Source organism: Blennius ocellaris, assembly GCF_963422515.1.
Source record: "Blennius ocellaris genome assembly, chromosome: 19".
NCBI classification, from domain to species: Eukaryota; Metazoa; Chordata; class Actinopteri; order Blenniiformes; family Blenniidae; genus Blennius; species Blennius ocellaris.
This window is the reverse complement of record NC_137668.1, coordinates 8,358,649-8,377,325: the sequence shown is the minus strand read 5'-3', so window position 1 is coordinate 8,377,325 and position 18,677 is coordinate 8,358,649.

The following is an 18,677-nucleotide window of genomic DNA, read 5'->3' as shown; positions in this document are numbered from 1 at the left end:
ACTGCGCTTGTACGCCACAGAGATACATGCAGTCCTATAAGCAGAGCATCCAGACGCAGCCTATAGCCTGGCAGAGAGAAGCCGGCACTCAGAAGTACCTTTTTCCACCGGGGCGTTTCGTATCAGCGCAGATTATTCGCAGCCAGGCCTATAGCTTTCATGTAAATGTCAGTGGCAAAGGCATGTCAGGGAGATAAAAGCCCCGATAGTCGACCGGCGTCGAGGCACATTCAACAATGCGGGGGTAGGAGTAGAGAGCATGGGATTGTATACGTGTCAGAGCCAGGTATTGACGGGTGCTGCACACTGAGCGCCGCAGCATCCACTCCGCACGATTCCCCCCCCCCCCCCCCCCCCCCCGCCCCCGATCTGAAGTTTATCGCACCTGGGCTGTCTTCTGTTTAAGATGAACTGGGGAGTTCTGATAAGTCTAAGCTGAACGGCACCCACTGGAGGCTAAAAGTCCTGGCTCACAGTCGATTTTAGGCACCTTAACCTCATCCTTTGAGCTTTTCTGAGTTGACTTTGCTGAGGTGCGATTTGGGATAAAATCTACCAAACCGCCTAACGGCAGATAAAACACCGGCAGACCGGACACGACGCATGAAATATATCAACTCTGTGTTGGGATTGTACAATAATCCAGGAATATTTCAGAAACGTCAAGAAGAAAAACACTGGAAATAGTTTTGATCCTCTTTTGTTTTTGTTGGGAATTGCACCTTAAAAAGACTTTCAACCCAGATTGGACGTTGGTGTTACAATAACTGTTGTTGATTGTCGAGCAAATGATAACAGCAAAGTCCCCCACAATATCTCAGTGGGTGCAGCGACTCCATCAGCTTCCATCATGGTACAGATGACAGCAAGCCTGACAGCAAACCTTCAACCTTTCAACCAAAGATTGAAAGATGTGAAACAATATTTGTAGGGGCTCATTCAAAACACATCTGAAACAGTGTACGATTCAGTTCTATAAAGGTCAGACTTCTCCCCCAATTACTAGTGTCTCATGTTTCCATTGGTAACCATTTATCACATGGCCACCTGATTTACCAAGATCCTGCATAAAGTGTACGTAATTACACGCTCATGCAAATAAATAGCGCTCTCAGCTTTGCATGCGTTTTGCAGGTGATTTACTACGGATAACACCACCAGAGACATCTCCAGCAAACAGAAGCATTTAAATGAGGGTTTTGCATGCATTAGATTAGATCGTTTGGGAATGGTATTAGTTCCTTGTTAAATTGCTTGTGGTCACCGTGGAGTGATTAAATGGAGTGCTGAGCTCCAACTGGAACAGAAGTCTGGAGTTGGACACGTTGATGGGGGAGGGTGTAAGACATCGCAGAGTTACAGCAATACAGTAAATGTCTTATGATATAAGAGATATATTATATTATAATATAAGTATCTGATAGTTAACAATCAGCAATTACTTAGGGTATACTATTACTACACTACAAAATATACGATACTACAAAAAGTATACAATAGTCCCAACAAAACGAACATGACAAAAACATGGTTCAGTGTTTTAAAGAAAATAACTAAAATTTCACCTGTTTTCACAGAGGACTTGGGACGTTTTCAAAAAGTTCCACCTTGGGAACCACTTTCTAAAAGTTGCATTGTCATTGACTCCAAGCACCGTTGTCATGGAAACAGACACCCAAAATGCAACAAAAGTTTACCGTTTTCATTTTTTTTTTAAGTTTCTCATATAAATGAGAAAAAAAACTCCGCTAAGGTTAAAAATCTTAAGTGTAACTTGTGTGGTGTTTATAGTCTACGGAGAGAGACCCATCATACTTTTTAGAAGCAAAGCTTACTGACTGCAGTTCTTCAAGATCCAATAGAGAAAAAGTTTCTTTATACATTACAAAATGTAAAACCCTAAACTTTTGATAGACAGCTTGCAAATGCATGAAAACACGAGAACAACAACATCGAAGGAGGAGTGAACAAGGCAACGCCGCTAATTAGGTTCCTGGTTAACACAGGCGTTGGCATGGCAACCAATCTAGCAGCCGAAGCCGCTTTAATGGAAAATATCAGGACCGAATGCTTTTTCTCTGACAAATTAGATTGCACAGGGCTGAACATGTGGCCGTGTGCATTTTATGGAAATGTGTTTAAGGACAGATGAGGATTTTGATGCATTAACACAAACCCATAGCCTGCATTTTAAACACCCTTAAAGAGTCCGGAGGGGAGGGAGACCCCGGCTCCTACAGCCTCACCAGTCTCACAGCGGACATGTTTTCCTCTGTGAGAAAGAAGCCAGGGGCACGAAACAGGGAAAGCTGGGGAAAAACAAATAAAACTGCTCCGCAAAACAAATGTTTATGAATGATGAATGAGAGAGCTTTTAGAATTAGAAGTGGTGCTTAATAAGGAAGCTCTTTCTGTGTGTGTTCATCAGCACCGAGGCCAACAAAACTTTACTTCACCTCATTTATCTTGAATAAAATGCCCCCCGTCTTACTCCCTTCCAATAATCATAATTGTTTAAAATTGGTGGAAAATTAATCTGGCAACACGTCTGTATGAATAAATTCTGTCATTATTACCTCATAAGGGAACTGAATGAGGGAATTTACACTGCATCGTAATCCAATCAGCTCATTAATTCACACAAATGTCTTTTATTCCGCTGTTGCAGAGGAACACGTGTGACTGAATCAATATCACACCCACGCCTCAAAGATGTGATGTTATTCACATCAAATTATCGTAGAGCGAGTCCTAAACAGAACAATGCAGGCTAAAACTAAATATCCATCTCCTCGTCTCACTGAAAGCCCAATCTGCATTAAAAAAAAAGAACATTTCAAGATTCCTTTGCTTTGTAAATGGGTGGCACAGTGCTACAGTGGTTGGTACTGTTTCATCACAAAGTGTGCAGGTTTGAACCCAGGTTTTTGTTGCATGTTCTCCCTGTGTTTGCATTGGTTTTCTTCATTGCACGATAACTTACATATCATTGTAAAATTGTGAAGCCTCACAGAAACAAAACCATATTTTTCATGTTTCTTGCCTCCTTCATTTGGATAAATACAGGCTACAAAAGCACTTGGTGATTAAATTCTGAAAATACAGTGTAAAGGTCATGAAACGGCTAAATATTAGAGGGTACTGATGGAATATGGAGGAGATGAAGTGATTTCAGCCCCGAGACTCTCGGTAACGAGATTTCTGGGGTATTTCTTATGATAAACGGTATAGGGCTAAGGTTTGTGGCGACTCCTGAACAATGTCAGGGGATCCGAAGGCGAGGGTTATTCAATTTGAAAACCATGCACCAATTCTACCAATCCCTGGATAGACTTTTCAGGCTGGGCTTAAAGGATTGTTGGAAGTGTGTTGTGGATGAAGATTCATCAATGCAGGTCAGAGAATCAATGTTATATGATCATCATAAAAAAGGTCATTTGTGGTCTTTTTAAGCTTTATATATAGACTTTCATACAGCCTCTGAAATACGGAACACTGACTGATCTCATGACTGGAAGACAGAATTGTCTATTCGGGACTGCTAAGTAGTTAATATGTAAATCATTACTTGGAATCTGACAGCAAGGTTCAAAATGTAGACACAGAAGTCATGCTATGTTGGTACTATGTCTATTTGTCTATTCTGTTTGGATTCCCCCCCCCCCACTTTGATACACTATACAAGACAAAGGCTAAACTTACAAAAACTGAAGGTACATTCACGAAGGTACAATTTAGATATATTTTATTATTGTTTTTCGTCTTGTTCTTTCTTGGATTTTCCCACTTTCACCCTCAAGCTGTTTACAGCCACTGTGTGCTTCCATACTTTCACCCCATTTTTCCTTCATTTTTTCATTTTAATAATTTCCCTGTTTTTCTTTTCCCCATTTATTCTTTAAAAAATTTTTTATTTCTCCCCTTTTAATTTCCCGACAAAAAAAAAGTTATACTTTCCCATTTTAATTAAACCATTCTTCCTGTATAATTCTTTTTTTTTTTCTTTTTTTTTTTGAGTAGTTGTACATATTTTTTCAGTTTTTTGCAAATCATCTATTCTGGCAGTTTTTGCTGTTTTACATTATTCATTTGTTTTCAGTCATGAGATTAGACCAATGTTGAAAACCAGTGTGGAATGCAAATAAAATAAAACTGAAAACAAAATGTTTATTTCAAAATATTATGCTGAAAGCTTCAGGAAGCCGCGACAGAGGAGCTGGTTACAGAGCCCTGAAAGTCTTATACCAAGACAATTGTTGGCCAATTCAGGCAAGGGGCAGGGTTGTATGCTTTGTAGACAAACACTTATGCAGATGATGATATTGTCTTTGTGCTTTGAGAGTTGTTCTGCCATCTCAACAACAGTTTTTTTTTTTGTTCCCAAAAGTACAATTTCAGTTGTTCAACAGTTTGTTCAGTCACTTTTCCATTAAGCTTTTTGGTTCTGATCCACCCAAGTAAGATATTATCGCTTCCAATCATTGAAATGTTAGATTTGGTAACGATTGTTTGCAAATTAATCTCACAGTTCTGTCACTTTGATTTTGTACCATGTGAATGGACAGTGTATTTGGATCACAATAAAGTTGCGAGTCATCATGCAGCTCAAGCACTTACTTGCAAGAATGACAGGGTGGTAATTGAGAAAAGAGGCTATTTACAAAAGGAATTTCTAGCATTGTGATCTACAATACCAACCCCCCCCCCCCCCCCCCCCCTCCCTACAACCTACAGTCTCAGTGAGAAACACATGATGGCTACCAGATGTAGCTCCAGCTCCACGAGTGCAGCATTACTGTTTACAGAGCAGCTGGTGTGTAGGCTACCATCCTACAGCATGAGCTTTGTTTGTGAACATGTGAGTAGGAGTGTGTATTGAAGTCAAAAAGATGCCACAGCAAAGATACAACGAATCCTGCAGATTTTTATCTTGATCTTTGTTTTGCCTCTGTGTCATTTCCCAACCAAGTTGTATACTGAATATAAATACTATTTTAGAACTGTATCGCGTATGTTCCCATTTATGTCTGAAATGTGGTTTTGGTCTATAAACCTCTCATAGCTTTGAATTAGTGTATAAAAATGGTGTTTTAATTCATTTTTCTTTAAATAATCCGTTAAATAGACCACATTTACAAGAACAAGCACAATTTTGAGATGTCTCCACTTATCGAAGGAATATGACGCTGTTCGGATGGAAACCTTCCATAATGTGGGGATCAGCTGCAGTAAAGCTCAGAGATGTGTCACAAAAGGACCTCCTTTGTCATTCTGAGATATCGCATTGAAAAAAAAAAAAAAAAAGGAGGACAGACTCTGTCATTCCCAGGTAGAGGGGTGTTGAGGCAGAACCTATTCATTTTGACCTACATAGGATGGGTCGTCTGGAGCGAGGTTAACGCTCCAGCACCTCTTTCCTGGCGTCATGGGATCATTAGTATCCTTTGCCGTTGCATCGCCGAGCTCTTTTGATGCCCCTTGTCTCTGGTGAAACGACACTGGGGGGCGGCCCATTTTCCAGGCCCTCTTTTTCAAAGTGGCCATTTCCCTTTTGGAGGATCACTCTGCTCGTCTCCTTCTTCTTCTTCTTCTTCTTCTCCTCCTCCTCCTTCTGTGTCTCGCTCTCTGGTTGAGTGCGGCCGTGTAGAAATGAGACGAGGAGGAAATTGGAGCAGGGTCAGCGCTCTGCGTCGACGGCGACGCTCTCGTCCCCGCTTGGGAATCTTCACCTCGCCAATAAGTGAGCCGCACGGCAGGAAGATCAGAATATATTCTAACAATACAGGGACGCCACTCGCAGCCAAGGTAATGGCGGAGATGACAGGAAACCCGCGGTTTGGTTTGCCTTGGCAATAATTCGTCGACAGGTGGTGCAGAAAGTGGCGCCATGTCACTTGATTCATTATCCGGCATGAAGCACAGCATTTAAAGTGGATTTATTCCTTTTTACATGCTGCCTGTCAACACTTTCATTCATAACTGCCTATCATCAATAACAGTAGGACCCCTGGCTAATAGCTCCCAAACAGCCTCGGCTTATTGTGACAGTGACTTTACTAGACCTGTGAAGGTGGGCTTTATGAGTTCTTTGTCCAAAATTTTAAAACTTTCTTGACTATTTTTATCTTGTGTCATGTTGCATAATCCTCCTGAAAGAGACCGTCAATGAATCCTGTTTTACTAAAAGCGTGACAATGGTCAGCGACATGTCAAATCCATCATCCATGTTGATTGGGGGGAGCCAACGTTTCCCAGCAGAACACTGCCAAAGCATGACACTGTCTCCACTGGCTATCCCATAATGCATCTGGGTGCCATATGTTCCTTTGTTAAGTCGTCCATACATTCTTAATTATCCCCACACAGTTAATCTGGATCATTCAGACCTTCTTCTATTGCGCCGTGGTCCGGTTCTGATTCCCATTCCTGGAGCTTTGGGTGGTTGACAGGAAGAAGCCTCGTTAAAATTTAAGGCCCAAATATCGTCCCTTTACGCACATGAATCGGTACATGCATCTCAAACAAGCAATTCATCCGGTGGAGTTGCACATTCTTTCCACAAAGAAATTCACCATTTCCATCGTCTTCTTTGTTTCCGTCGCTAGTCGCACATGAGCTATACTACACAACACTCCCCCGCAGGTCACCAGTGGTACTACTCTGTTAGCGACATCTTTTATTATGCACTCAATGAACTCAGAAGATTGAAGGAACCTTATGTCTGTATTCAATTTACCATCATTCACAAAGACTTCTTTACTGGTTTTCAGCTCTGCTGCAACATACCAAACAAATTGCTGTGCTGTGTGTTCTTTAAAAAAAAAATCTATATTAATTTAAGGATGGAAGTTGAGCTATCTGTTGGAGCAGATCACACTTGCTTCAGTAAGACTTGGCTATCACTAGTTCATTGATAGTTCTTCTCTGACATTTTCGATAGAAGAGCACCAGATTTTGAGATTCTCTGACCCAGTTTTTGTCAAACTCACTCAAGTTGTAACACTTGTCAATGTTTTCAAACTTTAATATATCAGCTCTGAGGCAAAGTGATACATAAACCACCCATTGATGGAGGCCGCGATAAAGAGATCACCTGTGTTGTTACGTCAATCACTAGTCATAATGTTTTGGCTGATCAGTGTGGAGAAACAGTCCCAATGAAGGTGTATGACCTGAATAGCAAAATATGGCGACACTAAATATTGGTTCATAGATGACAATAAACCACAGTGGTGTCCACATGTCCCTTCTGTGTTTACCAGAGAGTCTTTGGCGACACGCGGAGACATTTTTTTTTCACAGGGGACCTGTGGACTGCCGGAGAGTTCAGATTCTGTTTCGTAACGCGAGTTTGAAATTTCTCCGCGGCTTCAGATTGACAGCGACATTTGAGAATGTAGGGCAAAACAAGGTCCTGAAATTTAATAAGCTGTCGCAGTTTTCATTTGCATGAATGCCACTGGAACTGACTGGCTCGGCCTGTCCTTGCAGCTTTGTAAAGGTTTTAATGAAAGTGGAGGTGCCTTGCTCAATCCATTTCTACACCCATTATCCGTTTATTTTCCTCAAGACCAAATGTTAACTTGATTACACGTAATCTGACAATAACCGCCTCTAATTTCTCAGCCGGGCTTTCATTGCCTGTGCATGTTTGAGCTTGTGTCGCCCCACGCCCGTGTGCTTCAGAGTGCCAGTGTCGCTACCTCAAAAATGGTTTGATCTCTCTCTCTCTCTCTCTCTCTCTTCTCAACGAGCCTCTCAGATTCTCTCCAGTGCTGTCTTTTTCCCTTCCTTTGCCATTTCCCCGGCTGATTCGTGAGGCTCTTTACAGTTGTTCTGTGTTCCTCGCAGTCTGTCATCAGGATCCGGGTTGAAAAAGGCGACATCTTGCAATCTAATTGCATACGCTTAGGTTGCCTGAACAGTACGCTCTAACCACTCCTCCTCTTTCTGTCTGCCCGCCTTTTACTTCAGACAAGTGTGTTTTACTCACAGTGCTCAGTACAGAATGTTTTTATACAAAAAACAGAAGAAAAAAAAAACAGTCTCCCGTTATTTTCTGCTCGCTGCTGCTTGCTGATACAAACAGCCACAGTCTTCCAAGGAATTAAGCTCATAGTGGGTGATTCTGCAGGACATTAATGCCAACATTGAGTTGAGTGCTGACCTTTAGACGGCATGTCAAAAAGGGAAGGCCGGGACATTCGTTCTTGGCACGGGAACATGTCACATTCTGTCTCGTACCCAAAAAAGTAAAGCTGGCTATGTGTCGTATTTTAACGTTTGTGAGGCTGGCGACTCCTCGTGCGTGGCAGATTGCCCTGACCGATCAGGAGCGACTCCATGATCCTCCCTGTCATTCCCGGTCAACACAGAAATGTGTTGATTTTGATCTAGTTTACTGCAAAGAGACTACTCTGTATCAACATTTCTTCTTTTTGGACTCTTCATTCATGCTCTATGCACATGTGAACACAAATGTGTGGACACGCAAGACTGCAATGTCTCTTTCAAGCTCTATGTATGCTTGAAAATAAACGTGTCCATTTGAAATAATGTTGTAATTCAAAGGGTCATAGGATATCACAAGTGACTTCGTGTGACTCTGTGACCCCAATGATCACACTGACCACACGACAATGCTGTCAAAGAGAAAAGGCAAAAGTATTTGTTGCATTTTGGGAGTACATTTACATGACAGTGGTGCAACTTTTTGAAAACAGCTCCCAAGGTGGAACTTTTCGCTCCGACTCCATCATCGTGTAAATGCTGCTGTGCCTGTGCACCATAGAAATAGTAAATAATTCTGCACACACGCAAGTAGATGGCCAATAACAACAATGGCAGCCTCCAGAATGGCGTGACTCACAGCCAATATTCTTCTGTTACTTGGAATTAAGCAATGTGGTCGTCTGTCCATAAAAACGGCTGAGTACTCACCATTGTTAATGTTTATACAGTATTGTTCTCTGTATGCATGTGTAGTTTCATCAAAATAAGAAATAACAGCACCCACGAGCGACCCTCAGGGACAACTACGTCGTTTTTAAAACGTTGCTGTGTGAATGCATTTTCTCTTGAAACGTTGTGTAAATGGCGCTTGAAAGTCATGAAACAGCCAAGTAGTGTCAATAGTGACCCTATGGTTCGTCAACAGAGAAGTCATCAGAGTAGAAACTCAAGGACATTGGCGTAAGAAACCTTGGGTAATACGCGCAAATAAATACCTGAGCTCTCCCACATCGGCATGAACTGATGAAGCCACTTGGACAAGAGATGAGATGTCTTCCAAGACCAAGTCCAGTTGACCTGATTCCATTTGCTCTGAGATGCCTCCTTCCTGACGATTGGCAATATGCATATCATTTTTGCGAGTGCCCTTTACACTCCGATAACTTGGCAGCGACGATATACTATGCTTACGCTCAGAGTCAACGCTGACTCGACAGTCCCTGGCAGCGACATTGAATACATCAAGTTATTTTCGCTGATATTACTCATGAGGTACATCAACGATGACTTTATCAATATTTCACAATGTCTGCTGGGGTATTTGATGACTTGCTCAGCTGAGTGTCGCCTCACAACAGATGTGACAGGTCGCCGAGTTGACCCGTGAATGAGGTTGAACGTCTTGCTGTCGCCCTGCTCTTACTCGCTACCCGAATCATACGGCTTGCGCCAGCAGCAAGTTTCAAACGGGAGTCTACCTGTGTGCTGCTTTATTAAAGAGGCGTGTCCCTCAAGGACAAGTTTGTTCGATGCACGTAGTGGCCACACTGCCCCCACTTTGTGACGGGTAGTACTGTTGTTCCAGGAAATGCATGGAAATATGGAAAAATACAATTCAGAATTCAAAAAATTTATATATATGTGCCAAACATCAACATGCATGAGTCTTTACCCCAAACTAACCCTGATCTTAAATCTTAATGCCATGATTTACTAAAATCCCATATAAATAGGGCAAACACAAATTGACAAATGTGTTTTAGTTTGTGTTAATTTTGTGATTTCTCAAAAATAATACTCATATTCTAATAATAATAATAATATTAGGCTTATATAAAAATATTACAAGAAGTATTGTTTCGACTATTTTTGACATGAGTCTAATAAGAACATTATGAAAGTTATAGGACTTATTATTATTATTATTATTATTATTATTATTATTATTATTATTATTATTATGTCACAAACATAATTAGGGATTCACTTACGTGATTCACATTATGTGAATAACAGTACATTTCAATACTTTCTCTATAAATTGTTTGTTCACATTGAAACAAAAAGTTAGATTTTCTGTCATCAGACTTTATAACAAAAGCATTTATGATGGAAAGAAATGACAATTTTTATGAGAAGAATTGCCAAATGAGATGGCATTTTCAATAGAAATAAAATAATGTTCATCGTAAAATTCGCTGCTTCTCTGTAGCGTTCTTTAAAATGGAGGAATTATTAGATTTTTTTTACTAATCTGACATTAAACACCTGAAGTGCAAGCATAATAAAATTAGTCCCGCAATACAGACGTGTACATATCTCCAAAGGCTAACTGATATGAGAAATATGTTTCCATCCATTGTTCATTGATGGTTTGCAAATTCAGAACAGTTGAAATTAGTGATCATTATTTACAAAAGTCTTTTTCCGTGACAGAAAAAGATTGCCTGAAGAACAAAACACAAAGACATTAACATCATCTGCAAATGCATTTCCGAGGAAATCTAATTGAAATCACGCTATCAGACACACTTGATTTGAAAGAAAAATCTAATTCGATCCAAATAAGTTATTTTTTTCTAAGCTTCTAAGCTCTGCAAACTCCAATTATTATTTTGTCAGTTAAGTGGACATCGGATTTTCCCACAAAACGCTAAAACTCCAGTTTAAACTCAGCTGACTCTGACTGCTTTGCTCAGGAAGAGATCTGTCTGAGTGGGTGAGTCAAATTGACATGCTATTATTAAAAAGGGTCTTTTAACGCATCCCACACTTTAATATGACTGTTACTCTCATTTCAACTGCTTCTACTGTGTTTACCTGCTACTCTATCATAGAAATAAATTAAACAGAGTGAGATAGTGGGATTCGTCTTCTGTCAATGTTGTCCTGTTTGGTGAGTGGATGTAACGTTTTTCTGCTTGCTGTTTCTCAGCAGCTGGTACAGTAGGAAGCCTTCTTTTCCCACCACACAGCAGGGGTCTGGTGGGTTGTTTCATTTACATTTCGTAGGAAGAAGCAGCAGTTGTTGATCAAAACTGGGCTGGTAGCGCGAGCTAACAGAGCGAGAGGCGCTGAAAAAAATATCAAAATTTTACCTGCTTTTAAATCAGATCACCTGCAGCACTGAGTGACTGACAGGTGATCTGTGCAAAGTGCAGCAGAAACATCACAGTGATGAGGACTCTGCAGCTTGGTTAAAAATAACAGAAGCCTGAAGACTACCATGCTTTCTTCTCAGAGTGTAAAATACGAAGAAACTCGTCCAGCATTTTGAATACTTCCCATCCCTGTTTGAATGATGTGTTTCTAGCTCATTGTAGCAGCTATACGGGCTTCAAAATGACTATTTATGCTGCTTTTAAACCTTTAAATCAACCTATATAGTATGATATGACCTGGAGTGGCTGCAGTAATTATAAAAAGAAAAAACAAGGATGGATTTAGATGGATGGATCATACACAGAATACACAGTGGCCAGTGTTGGGAAAGTTCAATTTCGACATGAACTAATTCCGTTCATAGTTCATTTTTTTTCTCTCAATATGTTGCTGCGATCTATTACCCTCACAATACTGGCATTTCCCTCTTGTTGCCCCCCATTCAGTCACACTAGTAGCCAGCTGCAGCTTCTCACCCCGACACTATATTCTCCAAAACATGCTGCTTGAATGGTCTTTTTAATGAGGAATTATTAAAACAAAAACAATGGACAGTAGTCCTTAAGGTGCAAAGGAAAATATACCAAGCAGGTTCTACAAACAAATTACAAGTTAAAATAGTAAAACCCTCAAGGACTGCAGTATATTGTGAACAACAAAGTCCAGAAGATGTGTCGACATAATTCTTGTACTAACACAAACACAATGTGAGGTAGGAAGCAGGCCGAGGTAAGAAACTTAAGATGTGCCCCAAAGTGCAACATTCAACATGCAAAATGTTTAAACATTATTTATCTATGTCACTTTTCAGTTTTTAGTGAATCGATTGTTTCCTGACTTGTTTGCGCAAAGAAAAATTCTCGAACTTGGGTCATAAAAGAGCAATATTCAGCCCATTATTGTCTGGCCGTCGCCGTGTCTTTTGATGTTTTAGTTTCTCCACATAGCTTGAAAGGCTCGCCGGCTGCTTTAGTTCAATGTGCCGTCTCAGGTTTGCTGTTGATGTTGACGTACGGAGTTGCTTCTTGAAACTGGGCGGGCAAGGTTTACACAAAAAGGTAAGATTTCTCCCACCTGGATCATCGCTAATCTTTTCCGAAAATTCTTTTAAGTAATTGTACAAAGATTAAGTATTAATTGTGGAGGCAGTGTCTGAGGTAGTACTGCTGTCTTCTATTTGTTTTTGCCGTTAATCATCGCATGTTGATGACGCATGCGTCGGTGCGGCTCTGTGGTGGCTACTGTTACCAAATTGGCTGCCCCCCCCCCCCCCCCCCACCCCCCAGCCCCTACATGTTTAACGCCCGCCTACATTGTGCTTTCGCCAGGTTTTCCGCTGGAAAGCTCTGTAAATCTGGCAACCCTCTTAAACGACGTTAAACTGTGAGAGCGCCGTTCACAAACGCCAGAATAAGCGCCTTCACAGTAACGGTCATCGGGCGGAAATACGGTACGTTCAGTTCACGTTCGCCCAAAATATGACAAATTAGATGGATGAATCACACACCGGGTCCGTTCATTCAAGAGACTGAAACCAAAGCAAGTTGGACATTTTCAACAGCGCGAACAGTAATTTCAACATTGTGTGATCTGTAAGGATAAATCCATAATGCAGAGAAACTTCCTGAAATGTGCAGGATTCAGCTCGCATGTAATTACAGATTGAGCGTTTCTTTGATGTTTCTTTGTCAATTATCTCGCTTGCTTTGACTAGAGTGTCACAGATGTGTCAGTTGGAGAGGAAGTGTAAAACACTGCAACCTCCAGCAAATTAATTAGAAGCAACAGTTACTTCAATTAAAAAAAACAAAATAAGGAAATAAAATACAAAAGCTCTTTTCCAATCAGACCCTCTGGTTGACCAGTTTTGACTCCTGGGCCGTATCTTTAAAATCCATATTTTGGCTAAATAATTGGTAGAATCCCAGATACAATCACCCAAATCAGCTAAAAATGCCTGCATATTCACATTTAAAAATAATCATAGAGCAGTTTCCACACTTTGGCGAATTCGAGGACGCTAAATCCATGAGAACAAAATTACAAGACAAACCATCGGGACAATACAATCACATGTAAATGCAGTTTTACTCTCCAGTGGTGTAATTACCTCCTGTGTTTGGATGTAATTATGTGTCGTAATAAAGACGGGCTGAGCGTTCACATGCCACATCTGGGAGTGAGGGGGAATTGACTTTGAGGATTCGACATGTGGAAGTACCAGAGAGTAGTACGAGTGAGGAACGACTGCTTCTTGTTAATTTTCCTCTGTGATGTTTCGCGACTCCCCCGACGTAAGGGGAGAGCGGTGGAAAGAAAGATATATAATACAGCCATCCCAAACAGAAGCCTCTCTCTCTCTCTCTCTCTCTCTCTCTTTCTCTCTCAGCAGTGTTGATGTGACACTCGGCTTCCATTACATCCCCATCAGAGAGCTTCTGCCCACTGTGTCACCGAGGAGGAAATTACTGCTGACCCCCCCCTCACCCCCGTCTCCTACCAGTCACAAGCATCGTCCAATAGATAGAAAGACAGATAGAGGGACTCTGAAAACTGTTGGGTAAAAATAAAGAAATAAATACAATCAAAAAACAATTTGGGTGAATATTCTTGGGAACCACAAGCTGAGTCTAAAATAAAACAAGGGTATGACCCACCACTCCAAACTCGATAAAAATGTTTATTTAATTTGGGTATTTTGCTTTCTTGTTTTCAGGAAAGTAGGTTTTTACAACACACTTATGTTTCTGAGGTGTTCGTCTGCCTTCATCCGAACCATTGTCCCAAACACGTTTCTGACAAAGATGGAAGATCATCATCAAAAAAACTCACCAACTGAAGGCATAATAAACTTAATTCAACCTTTACTTAATTCCGTACAAACTACAAAAACAACTCAACAGTATTATACCATAATTAGCTCACTGTTGCTAATATAAATAACAAGTTTGTAAAATAACGCAGTAGCTATTCAGAATATTAAATTAATTTATCTGCGTTTCACAACAATATACAACTGTTTTCCTAGTTTCTTATCTTTTGCAGAAATTGTCAGACTGTATTTCGGGTGCATTTTTCACACTGTAGTTATTGTACGTCAGGCTGAATTGTGGAGACGGGGCACATTTGTGGTTTTCTGTCACTTGCCTCGATCCTACGACTAAATTATTAAACGCAGGTTACACCGGAGCTTCCCAAAACAAAGCGCTCCTTGTTTGTGCAGCCATGTGGGTCTAATGAAACAATGTTATCTGAAGGGGTGCGTCGCTCTCGGGGGTACACACTATGTGCTCCTGGCAGGGGGCCACGGCTCCTCTCTTAACATTGTTTTACCGCTACATTCTAGCAATTCTGATTTCTTTTCTTTTCTGTTTTTTTTTTTTTTTTTTCCCCTCCCAGACTCCACAGAGACGCGCCGGCTGGAAAATTCGGATTGCCTTCTATTTTTGGAGCACACCAAAATGACCTCTAATTTCACAGTTTTATCAAAGTACCAGAATATACTTGTAGGCGGGAAGAGGGAGCGAGAGAGTGAGCGAGACAGAGAGAGAGAGAGAGAGAGAGAGAAGAAGATGGAGGTGGAAGGAGGAGGGCAGGAGATATGGAAAAAAGTGAAAAGAGAAAGGTTAGATATGAATTACTGTACTGCTTTTTTAAAAGGGGGAAAAAAAAAATCCATCGCTAGCAGCATTGGTAATGCAACACCAACCGCTTCCGCAACAGATGTCAAATTGCATTCCCGTGGCTGTGTGCGGTTAAAACAAGCTCGTCAATTACAGCCGGGATGATGAAAGTCCACAGAACGGGGTGGTGGACCCACAGTGAGGCGTGGGTGGAAACTCCCCCATATGGAGGCCATGTGCACGTGGGTCATTCAGCCCGGCGTCACAGCAAACTTGTTTATTAGGAAGAATTATTGTTTTCTCCTTGTGTTCGGGCTGCAACGCACAAAAGATGATGCTTCTGCATATGAGTTATTGTGAGCCCATTTCCAAACAACCCCCCCCCCCCCCCCCTGCAGCTGCAGCACACACTACAAGGGCCCCGTCATTGTCCGGGAGTCAGGTGCAGAGAAAAGAAAAATAGCGAAATTAAAGACAAATCAAATTTCTCTCTGGAGAGCTCAGCTGCACGGCAGGAAGTTTTGCAGATCTTTCTTTCATTCCGTGCCTGTAATTTGCGGCTCCATCCGTGAATCCCTCCGTGGCAGGAATTCACAAGGAGCTCTCTTTATGATTGTAACAGTTGACTCTTGAACCCTTTTAGTTGTTTTACAAAGGAATGCAGAGCCGGCTCACTTTTGATCAAGATTCATTAGCCATCAGATTGTGCACTGTTGCCTTTCCAGGTTCGAGCGATCCTCTTCCTCCTCCTGAAGCCTCCCCCTTCATGCCTCCCCCCAATCGCTATTATCAGGGAGGACAGAGGATTTTTTTTTTCCTTTACCCCTTCTCCTGTTCAGTAGCTAGGGCGTACAATACTGTGTGATTGAGAGCAGTGTTTTGTTCTCCAGACCTCTTCCAACAAGTAACCGCTGCACAACCAGATGAGCCTGGGCAGCACCTTCCATACAGTGAATAATTATGACATTTTGAAGAATGGCAGAAATACCACCAATCAAATTATTTAGTAGAGTCCAGTTGAGTATGAACGTCTATGTGATTTAGTAGTCGATAGATAGTTTGTTGGAAGCCCTAGTTTAAACCAGGAACTTTGAGGAATTGGATGTCATGTTTGAATAATTCTGCAGCAGTTTCACGAGTTCACGTTAACTCTTTTATTGTGGTTTTCATACTGTGGTATGAATCACTTAATTGTATTTTAATTTTGCTGGGAGATCGGTTGGCTTGTTGGTTAGCAGGGCTAGACAATAACAACGTTTGCCTCCAGAGTGATGACGGTCAGTCTATATTCTCTGTCTGTCTGTCTGTGTGCCACCATTTTTAATAGTCATAGGTATTGTTCTCTGTGCACGTGTGTGATTTAATGACAAAAAATAAACAACACCGCCCACTAGTGGCCCAATATCAAAACTACATATGTTTGAAAACGTTGCCCTAAACAGGGTCTCAAATTGGTGGCTTAAATAGATAAAATGAGTTTGGTACCGACCCGTTTGCTGGAAAACCAAATCCGAACTGTTCTGAAACTTCACTCAGGATATTCCTGGCTCTATACCCAAAGGTAGCAACGCTCCCCTTTCCAGCTAGTTCCTCATGTCTCTGCAGAACTTGTACGACTGTTAATTATATGCTGCGTGCAGCGACACAATGTTTATGTAATTATCCTGTTTTGTATTCAGAAATCAAATCCGAACGGAGTTTGGAGAAGTTAGTGAGGGGGGGGGGGACCTATTCACACAGTGACTTTTGTTTTCATATAGCAGCGGTGGGTCCGGTGGGGGAGCTGCTGCTGGCTGCCTTTATGGGATTTTTTTTTCTTGGCCGTGCACGTGTTCTTAGGGAATATTGTCAGTGAATTTTTAAATACGGGGCTCAGCTGTTTTTGAAAGTTATAAAAGGAATGATAATTAACCGGCACTGTGGCCTGGGAGTCTATTGTCAGCAAATGCAAAATGTGTTTTTTTTTTTTTTTTAATGTATTAATAGCAAAAAGAAAAGAAAAAAAAACACTGTGTGTGCCCATGCTGTAGGATTAAGTATCTGCAGTTATGACAGGATATGTTGCTGTGTCACTTCTAGACTTGTTATAAAGAAAATGCTGCTTATGATGACAAAAAAAAAAAAAAAAAAAAGTTTCAAGACAGGAAACCAAATCCCACCTAGCGGGTCATCTTCCCCCGTAATCTAATATGATCTAATCTCCTGGTTTCGCCTCCTCCGGCGCGCGACACATGGCCAGACGTGTCGGGGATATTGGCTGGTGGTTTTTTTTGCACTCGTCGTGTCTTCCCCAAAACTCAGCCTGGGACTCTGATGAGCTGAGGGAGCGATCTATTCCCCAGGTGATTCTGACTCAGATTAACTCTGCTGATTCCCGTTTAGCACCACAACCCAATAATCTCACACCAGAATTGGCGAGTGTTGGAGTCAGTTTGTGTTTTCTTGGGTTTAGTTCTCCCTTTTTTCTTTTGGAGGTGCATTCCTTGACAGAAAAACAATTTTCAATGCTATTTTTTTTTTTCATCCTGATGCAATCTCGAAAAAATAACAATTTCTCCTCCTTATTTTCCCTCCTGTGAAAATGGAAATGACAACTCTGAGGAGAGATTAGGTTTTTCTTTTCTTTTTTTTCTTTTTTTGTACTTGCAATTGTACTAAAACAAGGACACAACAGCATAATATTCCATCAGGAGAACAGAGATTGAAATGCTGCTGTTGAATCTCTGCTCTCAATTATGTGCTGGAAGAGAACTGGCACTTCTCTGGTTTTATTTCTGTGTGGAGGAATGACTTTAAGTCGTGAAGCGTAATGGATACTGTAACACCAAGCAAAGCGTGTTGATTTGCATGGCAGCTTTCAATAAGGCGTTTCAGATGATGATGAAATGAATCCTGGGTGAAAATAGAATTTTTTTTAATTATTTATTTTTTTTATAAATTGAGGGCTAAGAGGCCATTACATGAAGTATTTTGAACATTTTCTGGGTTTATTTGGATTTTGAATAAATAAAAGTTTAGGGTTCTACATATTTCCCCTAATAAATAATAAACACAGAAAAACAATTCTAAACAAATCTTGCACAGCTTCTTGCTTTAAGAAGCAAAGCATTTTACAAAAGAAATACGTTCATGAAAGCATGGCACTTTACTGTGAAAACTGAGTCATGATGGGGCCTCTAAGAAGAATAGTGAACTGAAATAATAAAGAAAGGCTAATTAATCTCCGCTGCTTGTTGTGTGTGAAAGTAATTATTCAAAGTAACCTGGAGGCTGAATAACAAGATAACATGATAATACGTGTTTCTCTATCACTAACACAATATTCCCCATGAGTCATCCATCTTCTATCCCGCTGTGTCGAAAAAAAACATGCACAAACAGGGAGAATGTAGAAAAAAGTGAAGTCACCTATTTAGTGGGACTTCTCTGCAGTTCTCCACAATATATATATTATAAGATTACAGATTAAGGTTTCACGTTTTAGTTTAGTTCAACTCTATTGTTTTTATCCTGTTTGATTAACCCATTTTACTTTGTAGCTTGTAGTTTTTCCTATCCACTTGATTACATTTCCCTTTCTTAACTTTGTGTTACTTATAGATACACGTTAGTGCATTTATACAAAAACTCTCCAAATGTCTAAATTGTACCCATGACACT